Consider the following 12,041-nt stretch of genomic DNA (forward strand, 5'->3'; position numbering starts at 1 on the left):
TAGGCAGAAGGAGGAGTGATGCAAGTTATGTGACAACCTAACACTCTCTCTCAAAGTGTGGGGGCTCTACCTGGCATGGGTGTGGGACAAGGGGTAGACAACAAAAAGGTCAACAACCATTAGGTTGACCTGCAAAACGTTCGACCTGCAAAAAGTTTGACACGAACATTAGGTCGGCATGGGGAAGGTCGACATGGGGTTTTTCACTTTAACCCGAATGTTGACACAATCGACATTGCGTCCCCTCGCATTTTTGCATGTCGACCTTTTTGTTGTCTGCCCGTTGTCTGGATACCCCTGGCATAATATATAAGGGGTTCATTCTGTGTATAAGGGTCCTCTACTGTGGTGTAACGTTTATAGTGTATAAGGGGCTCTTAATGTGGTATAACATGTATAATGCGCCTCTATTTTGGTGCAATGTATGAAAGAGCCCCTACTGTGGTGTAAAGTGTATAAGGGGTTCTGACTTTGGAGTATCATGTATAACATTTGGGGTGTAAAATATATAAGGGGACCCCACTGGATTGGAATTTGTATAACGGGCCCCCACAGGGGTGTAACATGTATAAGTGGCCACCACAGAGGTGTAATGTGTATAAGGGGCTTCTACTCTCGTGTAACATGAATTGTGCTATTCTGTGCCCATGTCCCTTTCCCATGAAGCCACACCCATATATTTTTTACACGGGTCTTCAGTATGCACTGTCCTTATTTTAAATAGGTGGGTAGAGGCAGCACCAATTTATCTTTCTGGAACATGGCCCCAATATGTCTAGTTACGGCGCTGTTGAAAAGTGCAACATACAACTCAATTATTTTTTCTAATGGTATTTTCACAGTCCCTGAATCTACAGTAGTTCTCTTTTTTCTTGCTCTGAAACCAACATTCAGTTGCTTAAAGTGAAGTGAACACAATCAGAAAAACAAGGTTTTATTCACCACATTTGCCATCACAGGTCAACATTTTGGACCAGCAAAACGCATTTGTTCAGAAATGTGGTTTAGTACACAGACCTATAAGGTAAGAATGAGTGACATCACTGAGTACCTGTAACGGTTTCTTTAAGGTAAACTTCACAGTGCAGGAAATGCCAACATGAATTCAACTTACATGAGAATTCGCTCTCGCGTTCATATAAGAACTATGTATAGACTATTTCGCTTCCACTCTTAAAATAACAAAGGTAAAAAATCTAGAGGAAAAAACCCACATAACTTCCATGAAGTGTCCACCTCTACTTTACAAACTCTATGTTCAGCTATTTTAACAGGTGCCTACCTGAACTTACAGGGAACGCACACTCCTTTCATGTTATCTTTTGGTACAATTCTAACGCGTACCCTTATTTACACAGGACACGATTGATATAGACGTATAAAGATTTATTTCAACAGGTTTTGGAATGCGTACCAATACTCACAGCTGTCAATGCAGTGTCACATCTTTGGTTCCCAGATATACAATTTAAAACACATAAGTGGGTATAATTTTCAAAGTAGTAAAAATGTAATAAACACATTAATAAAACAGCTAAAATAAAAGCTAAAAAACTGGACATCACTTCCAGTCACGAACGTACTTCATATGCTTTATAAAAACTTTTTCTTAGCAACCAGCATTTCATAATTTGGATATTTATTTCCTTGCTGACACCACTAGATTATTAACAGTTAAAATAATATATGTGGATATTTTAAAATACAGTATGCAGAATCTTAATTAGAAAACAACACATAAAGGAAACAAGAAATTATGTTTTTAGGGGATGCGGTCATTTGGTCGAATGCATTATGGTCGAATGTCATTACATCGAATCCATTAGGTCGAATTGCTAAAAGGTCGACATGATTCTAGGTCGACATGGGAAAAGGTCGAAATGATTCTAGGTCGAAAGGTCATTAGTTCGACAGGTCATTAGGTCGACAAGGTCATTAGGTCGACATTGTCTAGGTCGACATTCACAAAGTCGACATGGGGTTTTTCACTGTTTTTTGAGCCGACATGTGCTGACAGGCGGTATTTCATGCCCTACCATCCACTAGGGCGTGGTGGGAGAATAAAATAGTGTGCCGAGCGTAGCGAGGCACCGTGCCCGACGCATAGCGAGCGCAGCGAGCGATGCGAGGGGATGCAGTGCACTTTAAACTGTGTCCATGTCGACTGTGTTGACATTCAGGTAAAAAAACAGTGAAAAACCCCATGTCGACTTTGTGAATGTCGACCTAGACAATGTCGACCTAATGACCTTGTCGACCTAATGACCTGTCGAACTAATGACCTTTCGACCTAGAATCATTTCGACCTTTTCCAATGTCGACCTAGATTCATGTCGACCTTTTAGCAATTCGACCTAATGGATTCGATGTAATGACATTCGACCATAATGCATTCGACCAAACGATCCCAACCCGTTTTTAGTTTCACTTTCAGATAGCTACAGTATAAATACTGTGTTTGCCATACTGCTCTCCGGCCTTGAAGAAGAGACCTGTGTCTCTAAACATGTTGGCCTGAGAGCAGACTGCCCCCCTTTTTTGGAATCTATACTGCGGGCTCATCGTAAGGGTAAGGTAAGCTCTACGCATTCATATAAGATAACACTATAACGGACTGTGTAAACTTTGAGTGCGTTTGGACCCATCCGACCCGACGGAGACTTCATTACTACACATTGGCATTCTCTTTACCTTTTTATAACTACACCCCATGATGCCATTCCATGAGCCGAAACCACATACAGAAGGGAGGAAGGAGAAATAAAGAGAAAGGACAACACAAAGATACCTTGATGCGCGTCACACTGCATTGACAGTTATGGGTATTGGTACACATCTGAAAACTTTTATACTGTACGTTGATAACAATTCAGTCCTGTGTAAGTAAGGGCACGCATCAAAATCGTACCTAAAGATACTACAAAAGACTTATATATACATTTCATGTAAATTCAGAAAAAGAAACATATATATAAAAGAAAACATAACAACTCCCTAGGATTGGTATTTCTTAAAACCCACTCATATATCATTTAGCAGGGAATAGACCTGAGCCTATCTGAAGTGCCCAGGTCCCCAGTGCCATAACCCAAAAGTGTATTAATGAAGTCTGTTGGTATATAAATGTTATCTGTGGGGGTTATGTTAAGAGGACAGGGTGTATTAACATAATTGGGGGTACATTACTGCTAACGGGGTGTAAGGTACAGTATTTCAATATTATGGGGGTGTATTACTGCTGTGTGATGGAGGTGCAGTATTACTGGGCCTCATTTAGTGGTGGATGGATCTGAAGCAGCAGCTGCGACAAAATTGCAAACAATCAGTGTCATTTTGATAATGCTGCAGCCAATGGGGATCCAAATGTGATGCCCACAAGCTTTAATGCAAATCTGTGGATGTACACAAGAAGATGAGTCATCAGCCACCCCATCAGACATTAAAGCATCACTGTGACGCTCAGAATCGATCATAGCTGCCAGTGCTAGTGGAACTGAGCTTTTTGACACAGTCTCTGCCACGCAGTTAGCAACCTCCAAATCACCTCCCAGGAATGACTATCAATCCTGCATGCCTCTCCATGCAATGCCGATATGTGTCTCCCATTGGTAACAATTGGGGCGCATTATATTAGCCCCTTTAACACAGTGCTAGGATTTGTACATTTATGGGTTGCTTTTAATGCCCTGCAGATCTTAAGGCTTATACTTAGAAAACCATGTGTGCAGAAGAGGGGATCAATTGATTGGAGAAGATGCACTCAGTGGGGAGTAGCTGCAACATGCACCCACCCATCCTATTTGCAATTGTATTTTTTTGTGAAATTTCATCCCTGCTGAAAATTGAATATATCTACTGTAAAAATTCAATGGCATTAATGTAAGCACAAAAACTGTGCTGCGGAAGCTTAATGGAATGGGTTTCTATGACCGAGCAGCTGCATGCATGCCTCACATCTCCAAGACCAATGGCAGGCATTGGATGGAGTGGTGTAAAGCACACATGGACTAGCTCTTCATACGGTTTGGCAGTCAGAGGGGCAAGGCTGGGTTTGATGTATGGAGATAATGGTACTGTTTGTGCTAGGCCCCTTCTTTCCAGGAAAGAGCATTCTTAATGCTTAGGCATACTAAGACATTTGGAACAATGGTATGGGCGAGATGTACCGAGCCTTCAAAAGTGATAAAATGGAGAGTGATAAACCACCAACCAATCAGCTCCTACCTGTCATTTTTCAAACACAGCCCATGCCATGACAGGTAGGAGCTGATTGGCTGGTGGTGAATCAGTCTCCATTTTATCACTTTTCAAGCTTAGTACATCTGGCTCTATGCTTCTAACTTTGTGGCAAAATGTTTGGGGAAGGCCCTTTTCTATTGCTGCATGACTGTGCCCCATTGCACAGTCGTGGGGCAGCACGGATGGTGTAATGGTTAGCATTACTGCCTCACTGCACTGAGGTCATGGGTTCCATTCCCACCATGGTTCTAAATGTGCGGAGTTTGTATATTCTTCCCGTGCTTGTGTGGGTTTCCTCCAGGTACTCTGGTTTCCTCCCACACTCCAAAAATATACAGGTAGGTTAATTGGCTTCCGAAAAAGATTTTAACCCTTCCGTCAATCACCTTGTGAACGGCTAGCGAAGAAAAAAAAGTATCAGTATTTCATCACTGCCAGGTGTTGCGCATGGGCATTGTGGCCAAAACGCATGCACAGTATCAATAATCGGATGCTGTGTGACTTCACACAGCAGCGATCAAGTCTGAATCAGGCCCACAGTGAGTAGTTTCTGTCTGTCGTATTGTGGGAAAAATCTCTGAGGTGTGTTCCAACATTTAGGGTAAGAATATGGTTTAAGCCAGTGGTTCCCAAACTTTTTTGGATCACGGCACCCTAGAGTATCAGATTTTTTTTCATGGCACCCCTAGGCAAAAAATTAGATACCAAAAACTTCAGAAAAAAATATTAAATTAAATAAGTTGTGCTTATATGTCCTCTTTAGGTCCAGTTATGTGAGTAATGAAGAACATGATTCACTTCTGTTTATCCACATGTTATAATTGGCAGTCACAAGTACTGATTTTCCTTATTACTTTGACCATATATCATTTGCATTTGTCCTGGACCACCAACCCAGGGCACCCCTGCAAGTGCTCCGCGGCACCCCTGGGAGCCACGGCACACAGTTTGGGAACCACTGGTTTAAGCATTTACAGCAGAGGAAAATCCGTTGAGTAATATTTAATTTGTAAGTGCAGAGAAAATGGAGCAGTGTGGAAATATGAAACATTCAATCCCCTGACCATAATACTGTATTTACAGAGAAAACTGCACATGATCTGAAACACAAAGGCCATGTGCCTGCAGCAGCCCGCTGCACAGCACAGCATCTGTAGAGTCATAATATCATCATAAAAATAATATTGCTTTAAGGGAATTTTCTGTATTTACATTAAACATTTTCGACTCGTCTGTGTTCTTTCATGTACAATCCTACCACTCATTTTCTATTTGCTAGATTATGCCACTTACTGTAAATCTGAACAACGTGATCTAGTTAGAGATGGCGTCATTTTACAATAGAAATGAAGCTTTGATCATGTGCCAAAACTGTCATTTTGGTTAGATGCCAATACTAAGAAGTACTGTAATAGTAGCAGTGCTACATATTTTAATGGACAACTGTTAAGATAATACTTAGCTGTATACAAAATAAACAATGTGTAAAGCAGGAAAGAGTTACGACTTTAATGCCTCCGAATCCATTCTGCACGACACAAGAGGAAACATGCCACTATCACAAAAGTAGAACGTATCAAGTATTCAGGACAATAAAAACGATTTAACTTGAGGGGTTATTAGGCTGAATTTAAGGAACAAGAATATATAGATCAATTCAGGATAGTTAGAGATTAATAGTGTCTATGGCAAGGTTTGGATTAGGGCAGTTTAAAGATTTGGGTTTATGCAAAGGCAAGCTACTGTAGGTCTAGTGTTCCCGCTAGGATGTTTTAGTGGGGCGCTGCGCCCTGCCTGATTTTTAAAGGGCAGAATGCACCCAGCCCCTCTAGCAGCACCCCGCTAAAACAGCCTGCTGCCTGCCCGCCGGAGTGCACCGGTGAAGCCCAGCGCCGCCATAGATTGAAGTGCACGGCGCTTTCCCGGCAGCTCAGGGACGTAGTTACGGCCGGGCACGCCCCCTTCAGTGATGCGGCGGCCCGGGCACGCCCCCTTCAGTGACGCAGCATCCCAGGCACGCCCCCATTTGTGACGCGGCGGCACTGGCACGCCCCCATTTGTGACGCGGTGACCCGGGCACGCCCCCTTTAGTGATGTTGGCGTGCCCGGTCCGCCCCTCCAACGCCCTGCCCTGTTTGGTTCCTAGAAGGAACACTAAGGTCTGTATTTACATTTACAGTTTATTTCCTTTTTTTCTTTTAAATTACATTTACATTTTGAAACAAAGGGACTCTTATCTTTTTAGTACACTGAGTAAGTAGGTCTAATATACAGACAATTGGAAAAATTTAGCAAGAAGCCGGAATACGGCCAATCCGCGGTACCAATGGATACGACTAGGATCACCCTTAATCTGGCAGAAATACAAATCATGAATAGGGCAAATTGTATTCACCAATGTAGTAGCCGTTCGTATTTGGAAGCCATATTTAAGGGCCAACAAATACATACGATGGACAGCATTGCATGAATCAGTCAGATCCGTGCAATGCTGTCATGTAAAAAAAAAAAAAAAAAAAATGGGTGGGGTTCCCACGTCATGGTCAGGTCCTGGTTCTCCATAGAAGCCCATGTTAAAGATTAACATGGGCACATAGATAGTAAATTGGATTCCCTATTCGAATGAATAATGAAAATCCATTTGTATTCTTTTGATATATACAAATATGAAAAGCCGTATACTGGCCTCTTTGTATATTCCAAAAATACTAATGTATAGCCGTATATGGCTATGAATACGTCTATGTCCTTAGTAAATTTCCCCAAGAATTATAATTAAGTTTACAGTGCAGCCCCCTGACCTTGTGGGCTCAGGGCAATTGCTCCTTTAATAAAATAGCCCTGCTGTAAAGAGAGAAGGTGCATTGTATACATTTCTGCAAATTACATTGTGGTGTATCTCCCCCCCCTTCTCTAATATGTAATGGTAGAACAATTTTTCTCGAAAATTATTACCTTCCTCATCGAGAATGTTTTTATTTTTTTCAAATGGTTTACAATTCTGAAGTGGATTGCATGACATGAATAAGTTACGGAAGGGGAGGGCGCTCAATTTCTATGTCAACCATCTAAGTCTGGTCCTCTCCAATTTAGCTTAAATGAAGCCGACTCTCCCTTGGAGCATTTTAACCCTACAATTTTCATTCCCTTTTTGTTGATTCTATTCATTTTCTGGTTATGTTCATCTCATTATTCTCTAAGGTAACATGCATTGCTTAGTTATGTATCGTATTATATGATTGTTACAATATTTGCATACCTTGTTCTATGATTTAGGTTTCCCTTTCCCCTCCCCTTTACTTTCTTCCCATAAAAGTTTTCAAAAATTATTATTGATGTGGAAAAAAAAAAGTTGGTGAAATGTCCTTTAAATCAAACTGAAATTCAGATTTACATTACCTTTAAAAAAAAAATGTAGGGGCTTAATATATTCCCTTTCATTAAACATAGATATAGAGCCAGTTACTTCAGCTAAATGTATCCATATACAGGTTGAGTATCCCGTATCCGAATTATTCCAAAAACCATACTTTTCAGAAAGTGGAAAAAAAATTTTTTTTTGCTAAAAACGCACTGGGGACATTTGTAACAGCACTACTGAGGACATGATATGTAACTGCCATTATATATGTACAAGACAATGATTGCTTGGCATTCTAATTCAATATCTGAGATAGTACACAAATTTTGTTTCATGTTTTGAAACCTTGTTTTTTGAACAAATAAAATATATTTGTGTGTATTTTATGTGGTAATAAAATATATTTGTGTTTATTTTATGTGTTTATACAGCATAAATGCAAGATACTTCAAAATACATCATTGAAATATTAAAATATTCCGAAATACGGAATAATCCGTTATCCAAAATTCTCCTGGTCCCGAGCATTTTGGATACGGGATACTCAACCTGTATTGCACTTTTTGTTGAGATGAGAAAATCTTGCACAAGCATTTATTAGCTAAATGACACACTGGCCAGTTTTGCCCAGTGTGTATGTCGAGCAATCATGTGAAAATCGCTGTCTGGAAAATAGCTCTAGACAATATTCACCCGGCCCAGCAATTTTCACAGGTGGTGAACCACTTTCCAGAGTAGGAGACTGTGGAAAGTGGTTCACTCGGCCGCTAAAGCAGCCCAACGGATGGCGGCGGCTGGTGATGATGCGGGAGCGCACATCAGCGCTCATCGCCCCGGCTGTATACACTTGAAGATTTTGAGCTCAAAGTAATTTAAAATGGGAAAACTGAGCTCCTTTGAGCTTAACATCGCCTAGTATGTATGGGCCTTAAGATACAGTATATGCAGTGTGTTACTACTGACCTAATATTCCAGTGTTCTATTTGTGTTTTCATCCAGCATACAAATTAGTTAGTCAACTAGAAAAACCATGACCGTTCAGCTCGGATATTCCCAGACACTTTAGGAAGGTTGAACATATTTATATTTAATCCATTCCAGAAGATAATTATATACCTAAATCATCTCCTCTAGCCATCTGGGGCATTTTAATTATTCCCACATGAAGTTTTGGTCAAAAAGAATAATGTAAATTGTGTATCCCAAAAAGTTGTATTTCTAGGTTAGTACTTGGGGTCCATGTCTTTATGAAATGTCCCAGTTCTACATTGTTAGGCTCAAAATTACTTCATCATCTGCAGTTAACCTAACCCCTTCAGAAGAGGAAGCTAGGCTTCAAAAGAAAACGATACATGTAATCATCTCTATGGCTCCAATTAGGTTCATTCCTATTAGAAACACATTTACCTACAGAAATATACGACTACATAAATGAAAGCGGATACTTGTGAAGACATACTGTACAGTACAAAGACTAGATTTATAGGATTAGACTTTATGACAGGAAGTGACTGCTTAAACAAGTTAGATTATATCCACATACAGGGTGAGACAAAAATAAACTCCCAGATTTTAAACATTAACAGAAAAGGCATGGTAAACGCTATTCAAAACTTTGTTATAGGATATAATGGGAAACAGTTTATGTTCAATTGGTTTTGAAGGTGTGATAGTAGTTTTTGGGGGGTATGGCAGCCTTTAGTTCATTCATAGGTCTTGGTCAATGTTTGTAGACCTCAGCTTTCAGATGGCCCCGTTGGTTGTGTAGAGGTCTTTCATGAAGAGGATGAGGATTGTTTTCACAGAGCTGGTAAAGCAATTACAGCACCTTTTCCCTGTGCACCAGATTTCTCAAATGTCTGTTTTCCTGTCATGCCAGGACTTCATTCACAGAAGGACTGGCCAGCTCAGTCTCCAGGTCATGTCCAACTACATTTATAATGTGAACCTACAAAAAGCACATTTGGTCTATGCAGAGTCACAATAAGTAGCCCGTGATACATCCATGGAAGTGATATTGCCCAAAAGTAAAAAAATAAAAATAAATAAAAAATACATCAATATTTATATCCCTAAACTCACCAGATGGATATTTACAGTGATGCATTTTACTCTGCAGAGTTAACGGTTGTATTAGGTGCAATAGTCAATGCATGCGTGTCAAAGGAGATGACAATTGTCCATACACATTGCATGGTAAAACCGTGGGTATGAACGCATTTGTACACACATAGTGTACACCCATGTGTACAAATCACTGCAACATTGTATAAAAACAAATCTGTAGATCAGTAGTTCTCAAACTCGGTCCCCAGGACCCCACACAGTTCACGTTTTCCAGGTCACCCAACAGGTGCACTCATTATTGACTGACACATTTTAAAAAGGTCCACAGGTGAGCTAATTATTTCACTTGATTCTGTGAGGACACCTGCAAAACATGCACTGTGTGGGGTCCTGAGGACATGTGCGATAGTTTTGGTATGAGGAAAAAGGGAAGGGGGAGTGTTAACTATGCACAAGTCTCACTGTGATTTGAGATGAATAATTAATTTAAATGTATTGATTCCACAATATATGAGTTATTAGATACCACTGTATCAGTTTAATCAAAGGTGGAGGTGCTCCCTAGAGAGTGATCAAGTATAGCAGGAAGGAAAGAAAAGAACTCTGTACAAGTACAAGTTGTGCCCCCAAAAAAGAGATAGTTCTTTTCGTTCCTTCCTGCCTGACCTGTGCGGTAGATGGGGGCAGAAATCCAATTCAAAGTCTTTGGTAATAAAAGAAAAAATTCAAGGAATATGATTATCAACTATTTTTAGATTTCCAACAATTTACTCAGTTCTATACAAAGATAATTCGGTACTTATATGTTAGTTGGGCGCCCACTAAGCTATTTGCTTAGTTTTACGTGTCCGCTTGCCACACTATATAAAATCATCTCCATGCCGACATGGATAGTGGGTGTATGAGCGTAGTAACTATAGTGGGCGCCCAACTAACATATAAGTACCAATAATTCATTATTCATATCAGTCCATTGGAGCTTACAGTCTCATTTTTTACATACAAAGGTGTTTATTTAAGGTACCAGCATGTTTTTAGCATGTGGGAAGATAATGGGTCCTGGTTGGGAATTTAAATCATGACCACAGTTCTATGAGGCAGTAATACAAACCGCTATGACACTCATCACCAAATCACAAACAATGTTCATACATTGACCATTTGTGTTTAACTAAGCAACTGATCCCTACTGAAAGCAAAGATCGTCAGCAAAGCTAAACTTACTAATGTGGAATGGTTACAGCTAGCATTTTGGAGCTTGTAGCTCCACAGATGGCAGAATGCCCATGTACTCAATAGCAGCCATAATTTTTTTTTCTTTAAAACTTTTATTTTTATATTACTACATGACAACATAAACGGTAGATGGTGATAAATTAGAAGCATTACGCACATGTGTAATCAGTTTGTTCTCCAACTTTATTTATTAACAGTTATTTATATAGCGCACACATATTCCGCAGCACTTTACAGAGAATAGTTGAACATTCACATCAGTCCCTGCCCCAGCTGAGCTTACAATCTATATTGCCTACCACATATATATATATATATATATATATATATATATATATATATATATATATATATATATATATATATATATATATGCACACACATTCATTCTAGGGTTAATTTTGTGGGAGCTACCAGTATATTTTGGGATTGTGGCAGGAAACCGGAGTACATGGAGTAAACACACGCAAGCATGGGGAGAATATACAAACTCTGCACAGTTAGGAGCATGGTGGGAATCAAAACCATGAACTCAGTGCTGTGAGGCAGTAATGCTAACTATTACACCATCCATGTTGCCGACTTTAATGCCAAACGCAGGGTGCCTTAAAGCAAAAGAATAAATGGATCCATGGGTACAGTGCGGGAGGTAACAACGGACATAAGATTTACTGCCTGAGACCAGAACTGCTGGATCACGGGGCATTCCCACCAAATGTGGAAATTAGTGCCCTCTATACGTACCACAATTTCACAAACATTGATTAGAAGAACTTGGATATATGCTACATAGCCTTTCAGGAGTCAAGTACCACCAGGTATACACTTTATTATTTATTTATTAACCGTTTCTTATATAGCACACACATATTCCGCAGCGCTTTACAGAGAATATTTGAACATTCACGTCAGTCCCTGCCCCAGTGGATCTTACAATCTATATTCCCTACCACATGTACATACACACACAGACATTCTAGGGTTAATTTTTTTGGAAGCCAATTAATCTACCAGTATATTTTTTGGATTGTGGGAGGAAACCGGAGTACCCGGAGTAAACCCACACAAGCACGGGGAGAATATACAAACTCCGCACAGTTAGAGCCATAGTGGGGATCAAACCCATGACCTCAGCGCT

The 12,041-nt window shown here is 40.1% G+C and overlaps 1 protein-coding gene across 1 annotated transcript in view; it reads right to left on the reverse strand.

The window, feature by feature from the left end:
• VTA1 (vesicle trafficking 1) overlaps positions 1–12,041 on the reverse strand; it is a 169,843-nt gene that overhangs the window by 25,740 nt on the left and 132,062 nt on the right. The window lies entirely within an intron of this gene.

The sequence above is a fragment of the Crinia signifera genome, chromosome 3 (genome assembly GCF_055691185.1).
Source record: "Crinia signifera chromosome 3, ASM5569118v1, whole genome shotgun sequence".
Lineage (NCBI taxonomy): Eukaryota > Metazoa > Chordata > Amphibia > Anura > Myobatrachidae > Crinia > Crinia signifera.